Source organism: Grammomys surdaster, unplaced genomic scaffold (genome assembly GCF_004785775.1).
Source record: "Grammomys surdaster isolate TR1022 unplaced genomic scaffold, NIH_TR_1.0 259, whole genome shotgun sequence".
In the NCBI taxonomy this organism is placed as follows: Eukaryota; Metazoa; Chordata; class Mammalia; order Rodentia; family Muridae; genus Grammomys; species Grammomys surdaster.
The window spans coordinates 580,046-598,336 of record NW_021604700.1 but is presented as its reverse complement, the minus strand read 5'-3'; the positions used below and the strand labels follow the sequence as shown (position 1 = coordinate 598,336).

At 38.8% G+C, this 18,291-nt stretch overlaps 1 protein-coding gene across 2 annotated transcripts in view; it reads left to right on the top strand.

The window, feature by feature from the left end:
• Nucleotides 1–263: 263 nt before the first annotated feature.
• Nucleotides 264–18,291, top strand: part of Pla2g4a (phospholipase A2 group IVA) — a 137,318-nt gene continuing 119,290 nt past the window's right edge. Inside the window, exon 1 of one of the 2 annotated variants that reach the window (XM_028775733.1) lies at nt 264–369. The gene's annotated coding sequence lies outside the window, so the exon portion shown is untranslated. The remainder of the gene's footprint in view (nt 370–18,291) is intronic. The other variant, XM_028775734.1, reaches the window with a different exon arrangement.

Below are 18,291 nucleotides of genomic sequence, written 5' to 3'. Positions count from 1 at the left end.
ACACACACACACACTCACACTCACACAAACACTCATGCACACACATACCCCCAGAACCAGTTAGGTCACATTGAAGCGTGTTTTCATGCACACCCCTAGGACCAGTTAGATCACATGTTTTTAAAGCATATTTTCTGACTTCAAAGGCCTGTTTCTGAAAATTAAACGTGGACATTTAGAACGTTAGTTTCCACCAGAGGAGCTCGCTTGAATTCCACCTTAACATCCACAGAGACCAGCCCACTTCTTAGCCCCTCCTACCAGCGGGAGAAGACTTGCTTCAAGTCGGAACTGTGAAGGGCTCCCGACTGACAGAGAGCTAGAAGGCACAGAGAGAAGTCTGAGGATTCTCATTTAACTCTGGGAACTGTAAGCAATGCATTTACTCTCCCTGCCTGCTTCCTCTTGCACTTTCTGTAGCTATCCGTGGGCAGCTTCCTAGGAGGAAGGCAGCCAGGCAAGATAAAAACCTCACTTTGTTCACTCCTCAGCCTTTGGGAAAAGTTCACAAAGTAGGGTTCAGTTTCCTTCTAGCTGAAGAAGATTTAGTTTTCTGGGTCTAAGAGAAGATTGGAATAAAGGTATAGGTTGTTTCCTTCAGCGAGTGCTGGGAAATTGAGTCTTGATAGAGAAGTGAGTTGGCGCGCCTCTGTGTTCCACGTGATGTCACCCAGTGATTCCGAACTCCTGGATTTGAGTTGCAAAGCTGCTTGTCAGTGAAGATGTTTAGGGGCCGTTTGGTGACTCATTTAAATTTTAATTGATAAAAAAGGTCATGTATGCAGTGAATTCCTGGGTTGCTGTGTGATGTGACAGGCAATATTGAAAAACGAATCGTGAACTAACAAGCATTGCTGCTCTAAGTTTTTGATGAACTTGTTGTGACAGGAGAACAGGTCAAAACTTTTTCGGAAAATACTTTATCCAGTTGCGCGCTTGAAGTTTGAATGTGAATACCCTTTTAGAATTGGGATTCAAAAGATGGAAGGGGAAAAGGGACTTGGTTTTAAAATAATTGACTTAACTTCTTTATGTCTTTTACAACTTGTAATGACTTCGGCCTTAAATATATATTCCTCACTTCAGACACTAGGTTAAGAAAAATGCTCCTGATACTGGCTGATGGTTTAAACTGCTTTCACTGAAGGCCAGTGGAGAGCATTAGAGATGTGCCACTTAGAAGAGGTGGATTCTAGTGTTACATTTGGGATTCTAATTTGGGAAATGGGTATATTTTGTGTTGCTTCTGTTTGTTGGATACATTTGAAATTGCAGTCAAAGAAATTCACAGGCAGTTTAATGAAATAAAGGCATCGAGTCTGAAATTATATCCCAGATATACTGAGACCTTGCCAGTGAAACTGGTCTCTGTTTTCATTGAGCTCAAGAAGAGTTAAATTTTAAATTAAGCAATAGTTGTGAAATGTATAGAGAAGTTTAATGGCCTTCTCTCAAAGTTTTACAAAACTTCCTCTAAGGAAAAGATATTTTATGGGAAGAGACACGGTTTCATTTTAACTGTATACGTTTTTAAATAGCATCTCATATTTATTTTTAAATAGAAAAATAAAGTTATGAAACACATGTCTTAGCCTCTGATAAGGTACATGTCAGAGAGTTAAGTTGGCCTGTCTTTAACCCTTGTATTTCCTAGTGCTGCTACTTAGAAAGCAGAGTCCTGAAGCTGATTGTTTGATTGTTTAAATATTAATAAATATGCTCGAGGAGTAAAAAAAGAGGAAGACAAAAGTTGCCATGTTTGTTTTTCCTCCCCTTCTGTATATTACTACATCCCCCCCACCGTACGTCCTCATGCTGGAGACATATATATTCCTTTTTCTCTCTTTTTGATCATTAACTCCTTTACAAACATTTTGAGAACTTTGGAGTTCTCCTAGGATAATGAACACATGCTTGTCCAGTGCACACAAATCTGAAAGGAAGAAATTCACACATTTGGCGAAGGAATGGAGTATTTCATAAACCTTTGGGTTTTCTGATAATTTATCAAAGTTAAGCAGCAAAGGATTCCACATGTGAGTCAGACAGCATCTCACAGGGTACTTGTTCACTGAGAGGAATGCCAAGCACCCTACTGCCACGAAGAGAACCACTTCCTAGAAAGCCAGTGACCTAGATTCTAGACTCAGCCCCAACAACAGTCTCCATGAAACATCAGGCCTATCATTGTTTTCAACCTTTGACAAGTTTTTGTTTAAGCACAATAAACATAGTGGCAAAGTAGATGCACAAGTTTTTGACTGGATCCTGAAGTACATCTATATATTCTACTTTTGTCCTAACATTCTGAATTGTATTTCCCAGATTGATCATGTGTTTCAATATTATTTTTATTACAAAGATAATTCACACTTGTTGTCAAAAATCTCATTAAATAATAGAAAAATTGCAAAGAACAAAATGAATATATGTATATACATACATATATATATATATATATATATATATATATATATATATTCTCCCCTAAGGAGTTAATTACTTGTAAATGACCTTTCTTTAGAATTTGTTCATTATCTAGCATGCATTAACACATAGAAAAAGAATCCATGTAGTTTCATTAATTTATGCTTTTACACATTTTCCTTTATATTATATAATCTACTCAAAAACTCACAAATATGGGAGTTAGATTTTATATGGCATTCTACCCTGATTTATGATTTTATTAAAACATCTTTTTATAACTGCAACTCTATATTCATCCATATTTTTGGAAAATGTTATTAAGTCTCTACTCTGAGTCAGATATCATATAGGGGATGATAACCTATGAACTAAAGACTATGGCTCTTATTATGAGCTGTCTTTAGTCTGTGGATATGCTGAACTGACCAATCATAAATGATTGAATATTTAGATTGATTATAAATATTAATCTAGAACCATTATATTAGTTGGTATAACACAGTATGATTCAGCCTTACAAGTGCATTTCTAGATAGCTATGAGATCATAAACCACCTAGCTACTTAATCTCCATGTTGTTATTTGTTTTTAGCTGTAAAATAGAAATAAAAATAAAATTCAGTGTGCTGACAGTTCTCATAATAATTAACAAAATACCACTGAGTACTAGTTAATCTTCACCATTTTGCTTTGGAGGACTGTACCCATTCTTAAGTAGCTTGAATTAGTTTAAGTAGCTTAAGGATTGGAGTTTGCCTAAGATTACATTGAATGGTATCATACAGAATAAGCAGAGAATCCAGTCACTCAGACACCTGCTACAGGAAGAGTGCTACCTTATTTACAGTTGTATCTCTTTCTTAACCAAGTTTGGGAAATGTTCAGAATGGTTACTTAGAAGGGGGCACCTTTCGATGTAACTTTAGCATTTTTTTTCCTCAGTGTTAACTTTCAGACTAACACACCTGAACAGCTACAGTTCACATTATCAAAGATCTTTTAGAATTTCCATGGATTTTGGAGCATGCCATGGGTCTTAATGATACAGACGTAATTCCAAAGTAGAAAAATCCTGTAGACACTCTCTTCCTCATCTTTTAGAGGTTCGTCTCAGTGTTTCATGAAACTTCCCTTCACAATGGGTGGGAATGCACAAGAACGTGAGAGAAAATCATGTTCTCATAGACTCATAGTCACGAAAATTGAGGAAATGGAAGAGAATTCTGAGGAGATGCCTCAAGATTTCTGTAGCCTCTTTCACTGCACTGGAGACATCCAGGCTTGCTTAAGAGAAAGTAGGGCAAAGGCCAAGAGCTGGTTATATGATGGTTGCTAGTAAGAAAGTTTGTAAAAAGAATGTCCACATTTGTCCATAATCAACTTTGACCAACTCATCATCTTCTACCTCTTGACTATTGAGATAACAAAGTTAGTGAACAGACCATGATTCTGGGGTTCTTTTCAGAGAAGGCAGCCAGCTGGGAAGATATTCTTCTGATCTTTTGATCCCATCACCTGTGTGTGTGTGTGTGTGCGTGTGTGTATGTTTTGCTGGTGGGGCTGCAGCATGTTTTTGCTGCTCTTTATGTGTAGATCTCAGTTAGTGTTTCTGTCTGTGACTCTTAATCCACCCATACCAATCTTTAAATATAGTTTCCTTCTCTCCTTAAACAAATGTAAATAACTCAGTGCTGATCATAAGCAGTTTGGAAAACCTGCACTACCAGTTTAATCACTTAATTAATTCAAGTGTCTTTAGAGAAACTCAACAAATACCTGTTGAGTGAGCTAGGATTAAAAGACAGTAGACTGGCAGACCTTATCTTTCTTTTCTCTCTCATTAACACCTGCAGCTGTGAACAATTTGCTTCGACTTCTACTCCTTTGCTTGGCCTTGGAGTCTACAGGCAACTTTAGCTATTTTAGGTAGAGTAACTGCTATTTCAGTTAGCAGAAAGTGTCCATAATATGTCTAATTTCTGCATTTTTAACAAATGAAAACACAACAAAACTCATGTATCTGCAAGTTTCAACTTGTGTTTTCTTACTCATTTGTTTGTGTTTATGAGCTATTTTCCAACCATTTAGTTTGAAGAAAAATTTGAGTTCTACTATTATCTCCTATTTATATAGTGCTAAATGGTTTATAGGAAGGCTACATAAGAACTTCATTCTAAAATGAGGCTGGTAGCACAGCCAGGTAATCCCAGCTACTTAGGAAACTGACACAGGAGGTTAGCAAATTCAAGGCATACATGGGCTATGCCTTAAGTTCCTTTGCTTGCCAAGCATTCACTAAATTGTAAATTCTGTCCTGAAAAAGAAAAAAAAAGAAAAAAAAAGAAAAAACAAAACAAACCACAACAACAAAAAACAAGCAACACAAAACAAAACAAAAAATTCCATTCGGTTTTTTTTTTTTTTTGTTGATGTTGTTTTTGAATTAGCAGAGCAGTCACTCCTGTTGGCATTTACAGATATGAAAAGAGAAATTTGGGGAAAAAATCAAATAGCTCTCTATACAAGCTTCTGTCCATGGCATCCACCGGATGTACTTTGTATATTTTTTTATTAGAGCAGCTAAGCTATTGATATTCCCTGCTTTTGATATGCTTTCTTTGTGGCCTCCTTCAGTTGGGCTACCAGAAACACTGAAAGGGGAGGCTCAGCACAGCACATGGTCTCACAGCCCAGGCCACAGCAGCTCAGTTGCTCTGCCCTTGCCACCTGCTCCCTGATTGACAGGACACTGCACCAACATCTCAGAATGATTGAAAAGATTAGTTTTTGATTTGTAATTTCAGGGATTTTGAACTACTTAGAATTTTACATAAGCACATAGTGCTTAAAAGAAAATAAAGTAACCTTGTCTCGGAAAAAAGAAAGAAAGAAAGAAAGAGAGAGAGAGAGAGAGAGAGAGAGAGAGAGAGAGAGAGAAAATAAAGCATATGATATTTTATCAAATCTACAAAATAGACATATTCAAGACTGATTTAATTATGAATCATGATGAGAAATACTTATTTAACCAAAGGATGTATATCCAAGTGGCAACAGGGAAGATTCTCTGACTATTTGGAGTCTTAAGGCTCTTTCCATCTCTGATTATGCTGGAAAGTAGAAAGCACTTGCATTCACTCTTTGTGGAACAAAGTAAGTTGTTTCCTTTTCTAGAAATCTAGAAGCTTACAGTCAAGAAGATAGGTGCTTCTTCTCAGGGCTTATAAACTTCAATTATAAACCATTCTCAATTTGCATATGCATGACTTAGTCATAAGTAAGAGCTGAGGCCTGTATGCTGGGTGCAACTCTGCCTCTAGAAGCATTAGGTCAGAAAATAGCTTCAGAATTTCAGCCAGTGAATTGCCACACTTCCTATTTGTACCACAATTCATGCCTATAGCATTGATACGATAAGAAAGTTGAATGCAGTCTATAAGCAGCAAACTGGTTGTTAACTCCTGGTTGAAATGTATTTCCTTGTTGGATTCACAGATCTGTAGTTTCAGAAGATACAACTTGTCTGGGGTTGTCTTAGGGAAGTAAAAGTGTGTCTTAAATTTTTAGGTTCTGATGTTTATTTATGGAAACAAAAAGGCAATTGATTTTGTGGGGTTTTTTTACCTGTATTTTATGCAATGTTTTGAAAACATTGAGAGAATTAATTTAGAGAAATTGTGTCAGAAGTCATAAAAAAATCAACTTGGAAGAAAAGGCATTAAGATGCATACATGCATAATGATACAGATCATTTTATATAGACTCTTTCATCTATAACTATGATGTCTTAATAACTATAAACTACTTACTGTGTCCATCATAACCTCAAATAGCTTTCTATCTCCTTCTCATTCCACTGTCATAAGGAAGGAGATGATTTTAGAATTAACTGAGTTTATGAACACAGATTAAAGAATAAAAACTTGGTGTTTTTATAATTCATGGAAGAGCGTTTTACTCATACTGTACAATGTACATGTCCAAATAGCAACACCTTCTAAGTATTGGTAGAGACCTGATTCTCAGAAGTTACACTAACACACTTTATGAATATTTGTTGTAGCAAAACTTATAATTCAAATACATTTTTTGAAATCAAGAGTATAGAGGCATGCCTATAATCCCAGGTAGATAAATCACAAATTGAAGGATTACCTAGGATACAGAGTGAGTTCAAGGCTCACTTGGTCAATTTAATGAGGTCATGACTCAGACTGAGTAGGAAAACAATGGGGCTAGAATATAGCTAAGTGGTAGTGTATTTGCTGAACCCTTGCAAGACCGTAGTATCAAAACAAAAGGCTTAATTTAAAGCCATTTAACAGCTATTATAATCTATTACTTATATGTATTTCTTGAGCTAGCAACAACCAGGGAATTAAGCTTAAAATATGTAAACATTTACAATATGTAAACAGAACTTCCTCTCTCCTTCACATTGTCTACAGTGGTGCCTCTCCCTCGTCAATGACAAATGATGAAATGGTCAACTTAAGAAGACTCGAGGAATGAGAGGCGATGAGTTTGAAGTGCATAGAATGAGGGTAGCGTGGCTCACATGGTCTCCTGGCAGAGAGCAGAATTTGTAAGGAAACCTGCAAAGAAGCAACCATAAAATCAGATGAGATCAGGGCTTAGGGTAGCTCGGGAAGGATGGTGTTCCAGAGGGAACAAAGGTTGGGTAGGATGAGGGTGGAGGATTGCTTTCTATGTTAGAGAAAGTGGAGGTTGGTCCTGATCGTCCCCAGGTCTATCTCAGTGCAGTGATGAAGACAGACTAGAGGAAAAAGCAGAAGTGGGATAGAGATGCCGGAAGCAGAGGACAGGGCAGATCTGAATACAGCAAGGAAAGGATCCTTTCTAGAAGGATCAGGGACTGATGGAGATTGTAGTACATTTGCTCATCAGATGATCTGATTGAAGTTAATGTTTGATGATTCAGGAAAGAAAATCTTTGCCATCAGAAGGGGTAAGGAAGTAAAAATCTCCCATTCAGAGCCATGTGTACTAGGTCTATCCAGAAAAATGGAAGGTTGCCTTTTCAGTGAGGGATTGTCACATGTAGGACGGTCCTAAGCTAATACTTAGTATAGGTCGGTGAGGTCCTGGAGGGTGAGAAGGAAGTCAAGTCATTTCCATGAGTGAAGATGCCTCTTCAGGTTCTGGGGCTGGGAATCTAAAATTCAACCATTGCTTGGTTGGGTGGTGTCTCTGTAGCACTTGATTTTAGAGTGACTGTGTCTTCTGTTTTGCTTTTTGTTCTTCCAAAAAGGAGAAGGCAAGAAAGATGAAAGGGGGAAAGGAAAGAAGAGATAAAGAAAGAAAGAGAGAGAGAGAGAGAGAGAGAGAGAGAGAAGGGAGGGGGGGAGGGAGGGAGGGAGGGAGGAAGGAAGGAAAGAAGGAAGGAAGGAAGAAAAAAATGGAAATCTTGAAAATAAAACAGTATATTCAGTAAAAACAGCCAAACAGTACCAGACCTTAAAAAATAAAACACTTCAAATAAAAATACATAGAAATCCAGGAATGTTTAGGACTTAGGTTCTTTAATGCAGGTTAGTTAGTAACTGGCAGGGTGTGTCATACTTGGCTTAGTTTCCAGTAGGCGGGAATGGAGCCTTTGTTCTTTTCAAACCCCTGTTGGATTCCATGCCTCTCCCTGTCCATGTTAGGTCTGCTTCTACACTTCATCGAATCTCAATGACTTTTGACCTGTTCCAAGGGCCTACGTGTTCTGGAATCTGTTTTCTTCATGTACCAATTGGTAGAATTGCTGCTGAAGTTGATTTGAGTTGTGAGTTCTGTTTGCCTCCTCCCTGGCTCCTGCTGGTTCTCTAGTGATGTCCTTGGGTCCCACTTGAAGTGCATAGGCAGCCTTTTACCTACCAATCCAGTTTCAGAGAAAAAAAATTCAAAATATATTATTATTTTAAGACAGGCATTTTGGGCTGGAACTCAGTATTTAGATTACTCTGAAGCCTCAGCTTCCTCCAGCTGCGATTACAGGTGTGTGTCATAACACCTGACTCTCAGAGTGTGTGTGTATCTGATAAGATAGTCTAGAATTTGATTACACTGATGGAATTCTACAGTACAGGGTTAGGAGTTAGCAGACGGAGTCCTTGCCTGGCATGTGTGAGACTCTGGAGTCTATCCCTAGTACCACCAAAAACAAAAGCAAATCCATACTGAACCATTGTCATATTATGCTTGAGATAACTAGTAATAAAACAATAATCAAGAACAGAATCTTTCTCAGAGTTTTACTATTAGACTGTGCTTTTTTCAAAATGACCTTTTCTCTTTCCTTTCTCTTTCTTTCTTTCTTTCTCTCTCTCTCTCTTTCTCTCTCTCTCTCTCTTTCTTTCTTTCTTTTTTTCTTCCTTTTTAAATCTGGAAGTCACTTCTTTTGCTTCTTTTTCAAGCACTAGAGTCTTAGGGAACAGCTGGCTATCATAAGCAAAGTGATGGCTTCTTCCTACCCATGACAAAAACAATATTATTGAAATATTGACTCATATATTTCTTCAAAGCTAAAAATAAATCACATTTTTAAAAGTCTGTTAGCCATTTTCATAAATTTTCTGTACATAAAAGAGCCTTACTACTGAACTAATTAGTATCTTCATCTGAGGGGCTCAAGCTGTCCAGTATGTAAGAGGAGTGGACACTCTGGTCAGAGACTGTGAGATTGTCTCTGGCCTTGCTGTGAATAGTTGTACTGCCCCATACTTGGGAATCCCTTCCCTTCCCTTCCTTCCTCTCTCCCTCCTTCCCTCTCCCTTTCATGACAGTCAAGAAATGGAAAGTCACTCTATGCTTCCCTCCTGGTTCTGCCCATGTTCCTGGGGTTATGGCCTTAGTTAACAGTCAGCCAACTTCCTCCTCTGTAAAGCCAAGGAGACTGTCAGACATTAGTTTTGTTAATTCTCTATATATTTCTAAAAAAAAGTAATGGTAGAAGCTGAACTGAAACCCTACAGATTTGATTAAGACTCGTGGTACAGCTTTCTAGCTCAGGCACGAAGCTGGAAGAAATATACAGCTAATATTTGGTGGAAATGAATTTTAGTAATTTTAACCATCTAATTCAAGCCATCTTTGTGTAATATTTAAGGTAGTATAAGAACATTATGGTGTCTGCAAAGGACAATGGCACAGAGAGAACACATTTTCTATCATTTTACCCAATATAGTTCAGCTACAGTACTGGTTCTCATCATAATGGTTTCCCTTTATACTCTGATGGTTTGATTAAATGGATTTAACCTCTGGCTGTATTGAGGAGTTCCTTCCCAACCTTCACTAGACTACCACCAGGTACCACAACCAAAAGGTGTTAAGAACCATTGAGAATACTTCTCTCAAGTACAAAATTTATCTTTACAGGCACCTTCATCCTGCAAAAGAGTTAAGTTTGTTTCTCATTTCAAAAAGGAATTGCCATTCATTGTATCTAGAAATAGATTTTTAAGATTTCTTGCATCTGAGAAGAAAATTGTGTCTTTGAGCCCATTTTCCATGTTACACAATCCTAGACCCTAGGACTTGTGTTCTCATGTTTAATGGTTAAACTTCATCCTTCACCTTGGAGGAGGTGAAACACTCCTCCAAGTTTGCACCCTTATAGTTTTTAGTTCAGTTAAAGATCCTGTTGACATCACATTTTAAAGTACAAACAAGATCAGTATCCCAAATTTCCAAAATAGTTGCTGATTCCTGCTGATTGAAATCCAAGTGCAGAAATTCATTTAGAATGAAAATGACTCCCAGGAGGCAGTTCTTCTCATCAGTTGGATTTCCAGAAGGCTTTTCCTGGACTTTGTCTTAGAGAAATATGGGACTTTCCCTGCAGGGCAAGATTTAGTAAATCACAGGTAGAAAATAAAACAAAACAAAACCCCAAAACCCATCAGTTAAAGACCCACTGGGTCCTGCTATGAAACACAAGAATTCCCAAAGGGCCATATTTGCAACTTCCAGTCTGCAGAGAACACTCGGCCTTGGTTTCAAAGCATACCCAACTTCTTGTCACACACGACTTCTTAGCACTTTGTGCCATTTCGTTAGATGTGTTTTAAAGGGTTGACAGTGACCAAATCACCTTCTCAGTTTCTGTAAGGGGAAAGGCAGAACAATCTACTCTATATTTTCTAAAATTGAATGTTGAGTATTTTACAGACATCACTATAATGTTATTCCACTATTGGTCTGATTGACAAAAGGATTTTTTTCCAAAATGATCTGTGTAATATTTGTAAGCAAACAGCTTATAACTGTGGTTCAAAAATAGAAAAGTCTAAAAGATGAAACAAGGCATGAAGTCATCGTTCATCAGTAACATGGGGAAACTCAGCTACTGGTTTTTCTTAAGTTCATTCATTAAGTGTACTCTATACCACCAAACTAGTAACTTGGTGGCTTAACCTACCGACCAAGCTAAAATGCACATATTTATTTCATTTTAATTTTCATCAATTTTTAAAATTCTTAAGGGGTAGAAAGAGTGAGAAATGAATGTACAACTGTCCAGTAGCTAGGCTAGCTTGTCTGGGCTTGTTTGTTTCTTAGGCTGCAGCACAACAATGGCCATTTGCTTAGGTGAAAAGATGGAAAATAACAGCCAACATGAATGTCAATGAGAGAACATGAGAAAATTGTCTTGGGGACTGGAGCAGTTTGCTTTGTTTGTAATGCACTGTGAAACTGGGCTGGCCAGTTTGCTTACTCTGAAATGCACCGGTTGCCCTGACTGTTTCCTAGTGGTAAGCTGGTGTAGGAAAATCCTACAGGGAAGCAGTAACTAGTGTTTATTGATGTGGAATGCTGAGGGCTGTGCATGGGAGCTTGCTGAATGGTCAGGTGTGGTGGCTGCTCCAGGGAAATGGTGAGTGCTGCCTTCTAACCAAAACTCTGGCCCAGCTTGGGGTGCAGGACTCAAAACAGCTAGGCTTCTCCCGTTCATTGCATGCCTCACTCAGAGAGTAACACCTTGGCATTCACAATCCGGTCTCTCATTGCTGGATTCTGGACTGCTATGCCTATGTTATTGAACTGTGTTTTAAAGGGATGATTAGTTTTATAAAAGATCAGTCAGATGGGCCACAATCCAGCCAGACAGATGTTCTCCTAACAGAAAATTTGAACACACAGAGACACATGGGGCATTTGGGAAGAGGGAGGAGACATGTGGAGACTGAGTGAGGAAACCAGCACCTGTATGCAATGAAGGGTGCTGAAAATACCAACCAGCAGTGCTTTGATTTTGGACTTCCACTTTCTAGAACTGTAAGAAAATGAATGATTGTCAAATCTGTAGTCAGATTTTTTCCCTCCCTCCCTCCCTTCCTCCTCCTTTCTTTCTTTCTTTCAGACATGGCATTTCTGTCATGTCACTAAGGCTTTCCAATAACTCATTTCTTGTACAATTTCCAAATGTTTCTGGATATTGTGTCTTTTAGAAATTGTTTGTTTTGTGAGCATGTGTGTGTATGTAGATATTGCTTGTGTTCAACAGCTGTGTGTGCTCACTCTCTTTCCCTCTCTGTTTCTGTGTCTCTGTGTCTGTGTCTGTGTCTGTGTCTGTGTCTGTGTCTGTGTCTGTGTCTGTGTCTGTGTCTGTGTCTGTGGTCTCTCTCTGTTTCTCTCTCTCTCTCTCTGTTTCTCTCTCTCTCTCTCTCTCTCTCTCTCTCTCTCTCTCTCTCTCTCTCTCTCTCTCTGTGTGTGTGTGTGTGTATTTAGGTCAGAGTACAGCTTAGGAGAGTTGGTTTTCTTCCTTGCACCATGTGGGTCTGGTCTTGGTTATTGAACTCAAGTCATCGGGCTTGGCAGCAAGTGCATTCTCCCACTGAGTCATCTTGTTTGCCCTTTAGAATCTTATTTGCCATGTCAGAATGATATAGAAAGAAACAATTACTACCAAGCAGGTCAGGATTCTAGGGCTGGCTAAGTCCTGTTAATGTTTCATCCTACTTGGGAAAGATGTTTTATACAGCATGGATACAGAGTTTGCCTGAGTCCCAGTTGTCAATTTGACCAGTCCTTCGGCCTTCTAAACCCACTTTGTTTTAATCTCAAAATTGTGAATAATAATTATTATCTTGTTAAGAAAACTAAAAGAGGTAGTATGTATACATTACTTAATAAAGTAGCTGGACAGTAATTAACAAGTGTGGATTTAATCTTATTATAACTTGTTATGCTGTGTTCCATTGCTATCCCTGGGAAGCCTGCTCTTTTCTTAAGGGAAACAGGAGTAGATTGGAGGTAGAGGGGAGTTGGAGGAGGGAACTGTGGGGGATGGAATGGAAGGAGGGGAAACTGTGGTCAGGATGAATTTATTGTATGAGAGAAGAATAAACAGAGAAGAATAAAAGAGTTCAAAATATTTAAGTAGATAGTAAGTGAAATCAATTTGATCAATCACATATCTATCTCAAAAATAAAGTTTAATATGGAAAAAATAGTACTGAAACAAGCAACTGCTTAGGTACCTAGTAGTTTGTTGTTTTAGTTTCTATGAATAGAGAATTCCCTTACATTAATTCTCAGTGCATGGATCATTTATAGTCTGGGCAGTTTTCCCCAATATACCATGAAAGATCCTCATTTGCTTATTTGTCTTTTATCAAGAGTAGTTAAATAATTGTTCCTGGTCAAAGTAGAGAACCTGGGGAAGAAGCAGAAAGCTCTTCATGCTGTTTAGAGTTAGGGCCACCACTGTGTAACGAAGTACACAGCTTATGCTGAGCTATCATGTGGAAGCACAAGGGTCCAGAGCTAGTAGATAAATCAAGAGTGCATCTTCATAAAGCATTCATGCAGAACATCGAGTGGTGGGCAGATAGCTTCAGGGACAGCCACAGCTTACTGGGAATCTTTAGCACTGAGTCTTTCCCTAACATTTCCCTGCCCCCTTCCTGTGTACCTTCCTTGTTTGTTTGTGCTTCTCTGATGTTCTGTTTTCAGCCAATAGACTGTTCCTTCTCTGAAGCTATTGGTCTGTGCCCTTTATGTGGTTTGGGTTTAGAGTGAACTTTAGGAAGGCACGTGTGAGTGATTAGGAAGAAGCATTAGAGACCTAAAGAGAAAGCAGAGAGGAAAAAAAAAATCAGTTCCAGAGGAAGAACATGGGTTCTACTGCGTGGCAACGGGTGCCTCATAGTGATGTGCTGGGTGGGCTCTGCAGTTATGTGCCTGGGCTGAGAAACCCACCTAGTTGATAACCTGTGTTTCAGAGTCTGGGAATGTGCATTTACATCCCCAGGCTTTCTGTCCTTAAATTAATGCGGCATGGGTGACATTTCTTATACATGCCTTTTTTTCTTTTTAATCTTTTATTTATTTATTTATGTATTTATTTATTTACATTTTAAATGTTATCCCCTTTCTGGTTTTCCCCTTTGCAAACTCCCTATCATATTCCACCCTGCTTCTTTGAGGGTACTCCCCCCTACCCATCCTCTTCCACCTCCCTGCCCTGGTATTCCCCTACACTGGGACATTGAGCCTTCTCAGGACCAAGGGCCTTTCCTCCCACTGATGCCCGACAAGGCCATCGTCTGCTACATATTCAGCTGGAGTCATGGGTCCCTCCATGTGTACTCTTAGGTTGATGGTTTAGTCCCTGGTAACTCTGGGGGATCTAGTTGGTTGATACTGTTGTTCTTCCTATGGGTTGCAAACCCCTTCAGCTCCTTCAGTCCTTTCCCTAACTCCTCCATTGGGGCCTCCATGCTCAGTCCAATGGTTGGCTGCAAGCATTCACCTCTGTATTTGTGAGGCTCTGGCAGAACCTCTCAGGAGATTTATATCAGGCTCCTGTCAGCAAGCACTTCTTGGTGTCCGAAATAGTGTCTGTGTCTGGTGTTTGTGTATAGAAAGGCCATCCAGAGTCTGCCCCACCTGAAGAGCTATACATGCCTTTTAAAAACTACCTTTTTATTTGTTTGTTTTGAGATGGGATTTTATTATGTAGCCTTGGCTTACCTGGAACCCATTATATAGACCAGGCTAGCCTCTAACTCAGAGACCTGCCTGCTTCTGCCTCCTAAGTGATGAGATTAAAGCCATGTTCCACCATGCCTGGCACATTTACTGTTTAAATTCCTATTGTTCCTTTTTTTTTCTGCTTGTGGTTAAATAGAAAGCTTTGGTTAGCTTTACTTTAAAAAAGAGAAGCATCATTCATACAATTCAAGAGCAGAACTTCAGTAACGCCTGAGTGGTTATGCATGTCTAGAGAGGATGTGGACAGAACTCAGAGCCAAATACTTTTGTTTCCAAAGTATCCTCTTATCCACCATAATGGAGAAAACCTTGGTTCTAGTTGGCATTAGACAGGTCAGTGGCCCAGTTATTTTACTTTTTTAAGTTCTAGTGGATTCAAAATGTAAGCGCTTCATATATTATACTAAAAACTCAATGTTGACCATTTAAAAGGTACAAGATCCTTCTAAGAGTTGCTCAACAAACCGGCCAACTTCAGGCTTCTTAGAACTCTCCATAGATCCAAACACCTCCTATAGCATTGAGGCAGCCTGGGAAAGCATCAATTTTATGAACAACAATATGTTATTTTTATTCATTTCATTGGATTGTGGTAGGAGTTGACATACATTGGCTCATTTTATCCAATGCAGAATGCATGGGGTATCAGGACAAGAGAGGGAACAAGCTCCATTTGGCTCCAGCTGAGAAGGGGTGCTATGACACAAAAGCTCTTGTCACTACCTAGGAAATGGAATTCCTGTCCTCCTTGCCACCAGAGGCCACGGTTCTAATTATACCATGCTCTCCCTTTGTTACCTCACCCTCTGCAGAGAAACAGAAGTGACACAGCACTTCAGGGCAGACTTTTTGTTTTTATTCACTTTTTTCTGAGAAGCCTGTATTGCCCCAACATGAGTAAATGGGTTTTGGTCACAGCGTACGATATTAATCACTTATTGAAAGCCAACAGAAGCAAGTGTGTGTTGGGAAGTGTATCCCAGTTCTGAGTATTCCAGAGGTTTCTAATTATAGGGCATGGGGGTGGGGCATGGGGATGAAAAAAAGACTAAGACAAAACAAAAATAAAAAAAAACCCAATAACCACCCCCTCCCCCCAAAAAAACCCAACCAAACCATCAGGTTCATATCTCTTACTGTAGGTTTACAAGATAGTCTTTACAGAGGAAGGGTGGTTGTTTAGCCTACTTAGAAGAAATGAGGGAAAACACTCCCGTTTTATGAACAGTCATTATAACAGTTGTGCAATTTAGTTGTAGTAAGATTTCCAAGACTGAGCTATTTGTGGGGGTAAAGGCATTTCCCTAGTGTTTACTATGGATAGTTGGGTAGAGATGTCTTAATACCACAGAAACCTAAGGTATCTGCTGCCATTACTGTCAGACACAGGAAGGGAAAAGTGGGTGAGAAGGAGCTGATTCCTAACCAGAACTACACAAGTGGACTCACTGACAGTAACTAAGCATGATTTTGTCCTGAGGAAAGTGACTGTATCCTAACCCGATTCCCTTAGGACTGCTTCATTTCCTGGAATGAAAACTATACATATAAATGAGGTCTATTGACATTTCTCTTTTGAGACAGAGTCTCACTATGTAGCCTTGGCTGACCTTGAACTCACAGATCCACCTTCCTTTGATTCCAGAGCCCTGGGATTAAGGGCATGCAACACCACAGTCCCCGTAACATGTATTATATTTTAAAATAAACTAGAGATGATTAAGATAAGAAATCCTTAAAGTGCTATACAGAATTCTCTAGTGCCTTTTACTAAGGTTCCCCATTGTATGTTAACCAAAGCACTTACTAAAGTATTGCAGACTTTGTTTATATGTTTACATGTCTTTGTATTTTTCAGTCTGAAAGCCATTGCCTTTGACTGGACGACAGATACACGCACATAACTTGCTGTTTCATTTTTGAGAACATTTCTTATGTAGTTGTTCTTTATTAATAATTTTTCATCTGTGCATGTATTTATTGTTATTTACTTATTTTTAGGTTTTGATTAGCATATGCCATGATGTATTCTACTGTGATATTTTCAAACATGTTTCTAATACATTTTGACTACATTCACACATCATTACCCTCGGTTCATTCCAGCTTCTGCTGATTCATTTCCTTTTGCTGACTAGTCTACATACACACACACACACACACACACACATACACACACACACACACAGAGTTTTCATGTTTTGTTGGTTTCTGATTTTTTTCCGTGAACCAATGAAATTCATTAGGATTACACCAAGTGCAATTTAATAGGTCATTTGTAAAAGCATGAACAACTGACCACTCAAGAAAATGTTTCCTTTAGCACTCACTTTGTTCCTCTAGGTCTCCAGAGAGGCGCTGGGGCTTGTGAAATCCATCCTACTCCAGGACATGATATAATGCATCCCCATCTTGTGCATGTCCTGTGCTAGTGAGCCCAGATACTGAGAGCTGAGGAGGAGGGTGACTGTCATGTCCAAACGACAGCCTTCCACACCACTATTCTTTTTTTAAAATTCTTTTCATCCTCTGGTCTACAGTGTTCCTTGAGCCTCTGGGAAAGGTGATATAGATGACTGTGGATTCTGGGATGCCTTATTCTCAGCGTTTTGACTAGTTGTGAGTCTATACCATAACCTCTATACCCTGCAAAATAAAGCAACTTGATCAAAACTGACACTGGCACTATCTATGGGCAGAAGCATAGATATTTGTAAGACAATTTGGCAAACAATCATCTATATCAATATCTATATCTACATCTATATACACATCTGTATCTATCTCTATCTAAAAAACAATCCAAATAAAACAAAAAGCAAGCCAGAGTATCCTTCCCAGTAAGGCCTCTGATGTCACCGACCACTGGCTTTTGATCATGCTTTCAGTACCAGACATGAATTCCCTTTCTCTTGTGGAGTAGATCTCAATTCTAATTAGAAAGTAATTGGTTAACCGACAAGTCGTGCCAATGTTGCACCATGTTGCCTTGCAGGTTTGTAATACAACATGCAGGGTCAATAGCTGAGAATGTTGATGATAATGATTCCCTAACAGCCCAAAAGCCTAAATAGTACCTGTGAAAATTATGAAAACTAGCTAGCTGGGATGAAGAATCACTTCCAGCTTGAGTTCTCTAGTCTCATATGCTGTGCCTTAAGCAATAGATTCTTATGATTTACTCCTGGCTGGCAACCAGCAGCATATACAGTGGGTCTCAGGGTTCTCTCTGGCCAGGCTGGCCTTGAACCTATAATCCTCCTGACATAGTCTACCAAGTGCTAGTATTATAGATATATGATGCTTCATCTGGCTTCACATTTATTGTTGATAGAGATAGGGTTGAATTTCTCTCTGCCATTGTCTGTTTACCTACATCTCATTTCTCTGTTTACTTATTTTTAGTCTTCTGCTACCTGTACTTGGGAGCTATTTTCTGGTGATCCATTTTGTTTGTTTCATTTTGGCCTGGTGGTTCATTTAAATATTTTTTGTTGATATTTCAATGATATTTAAATGAGTTTGTTAGTTGTAGGAATTAAGCTACATGTACTCACTTATTATACTCTTCATCATGTGAGTAGTAACTTATTCTTGTAAATCTTTCGCTGTAGTTACAATACTTCTTTACTTATTTGGCTATTGCTGTTGCATGTATTATATCTGTATGTGTTATAAATCATGTTTCTATAAACCTCATCCTCCTATAAAATGTAGAGATAAAACTAAGACTTATATTGAGTCTGATATTCTTAAGTTCTTCCTATGGATTCAGACCATCTGTTACCTTTTCCTTATTCCAACGTTTATCATTTCCCTCTTTCTTTACTATGTCCTGTCTTTTTTCCCTCCCCA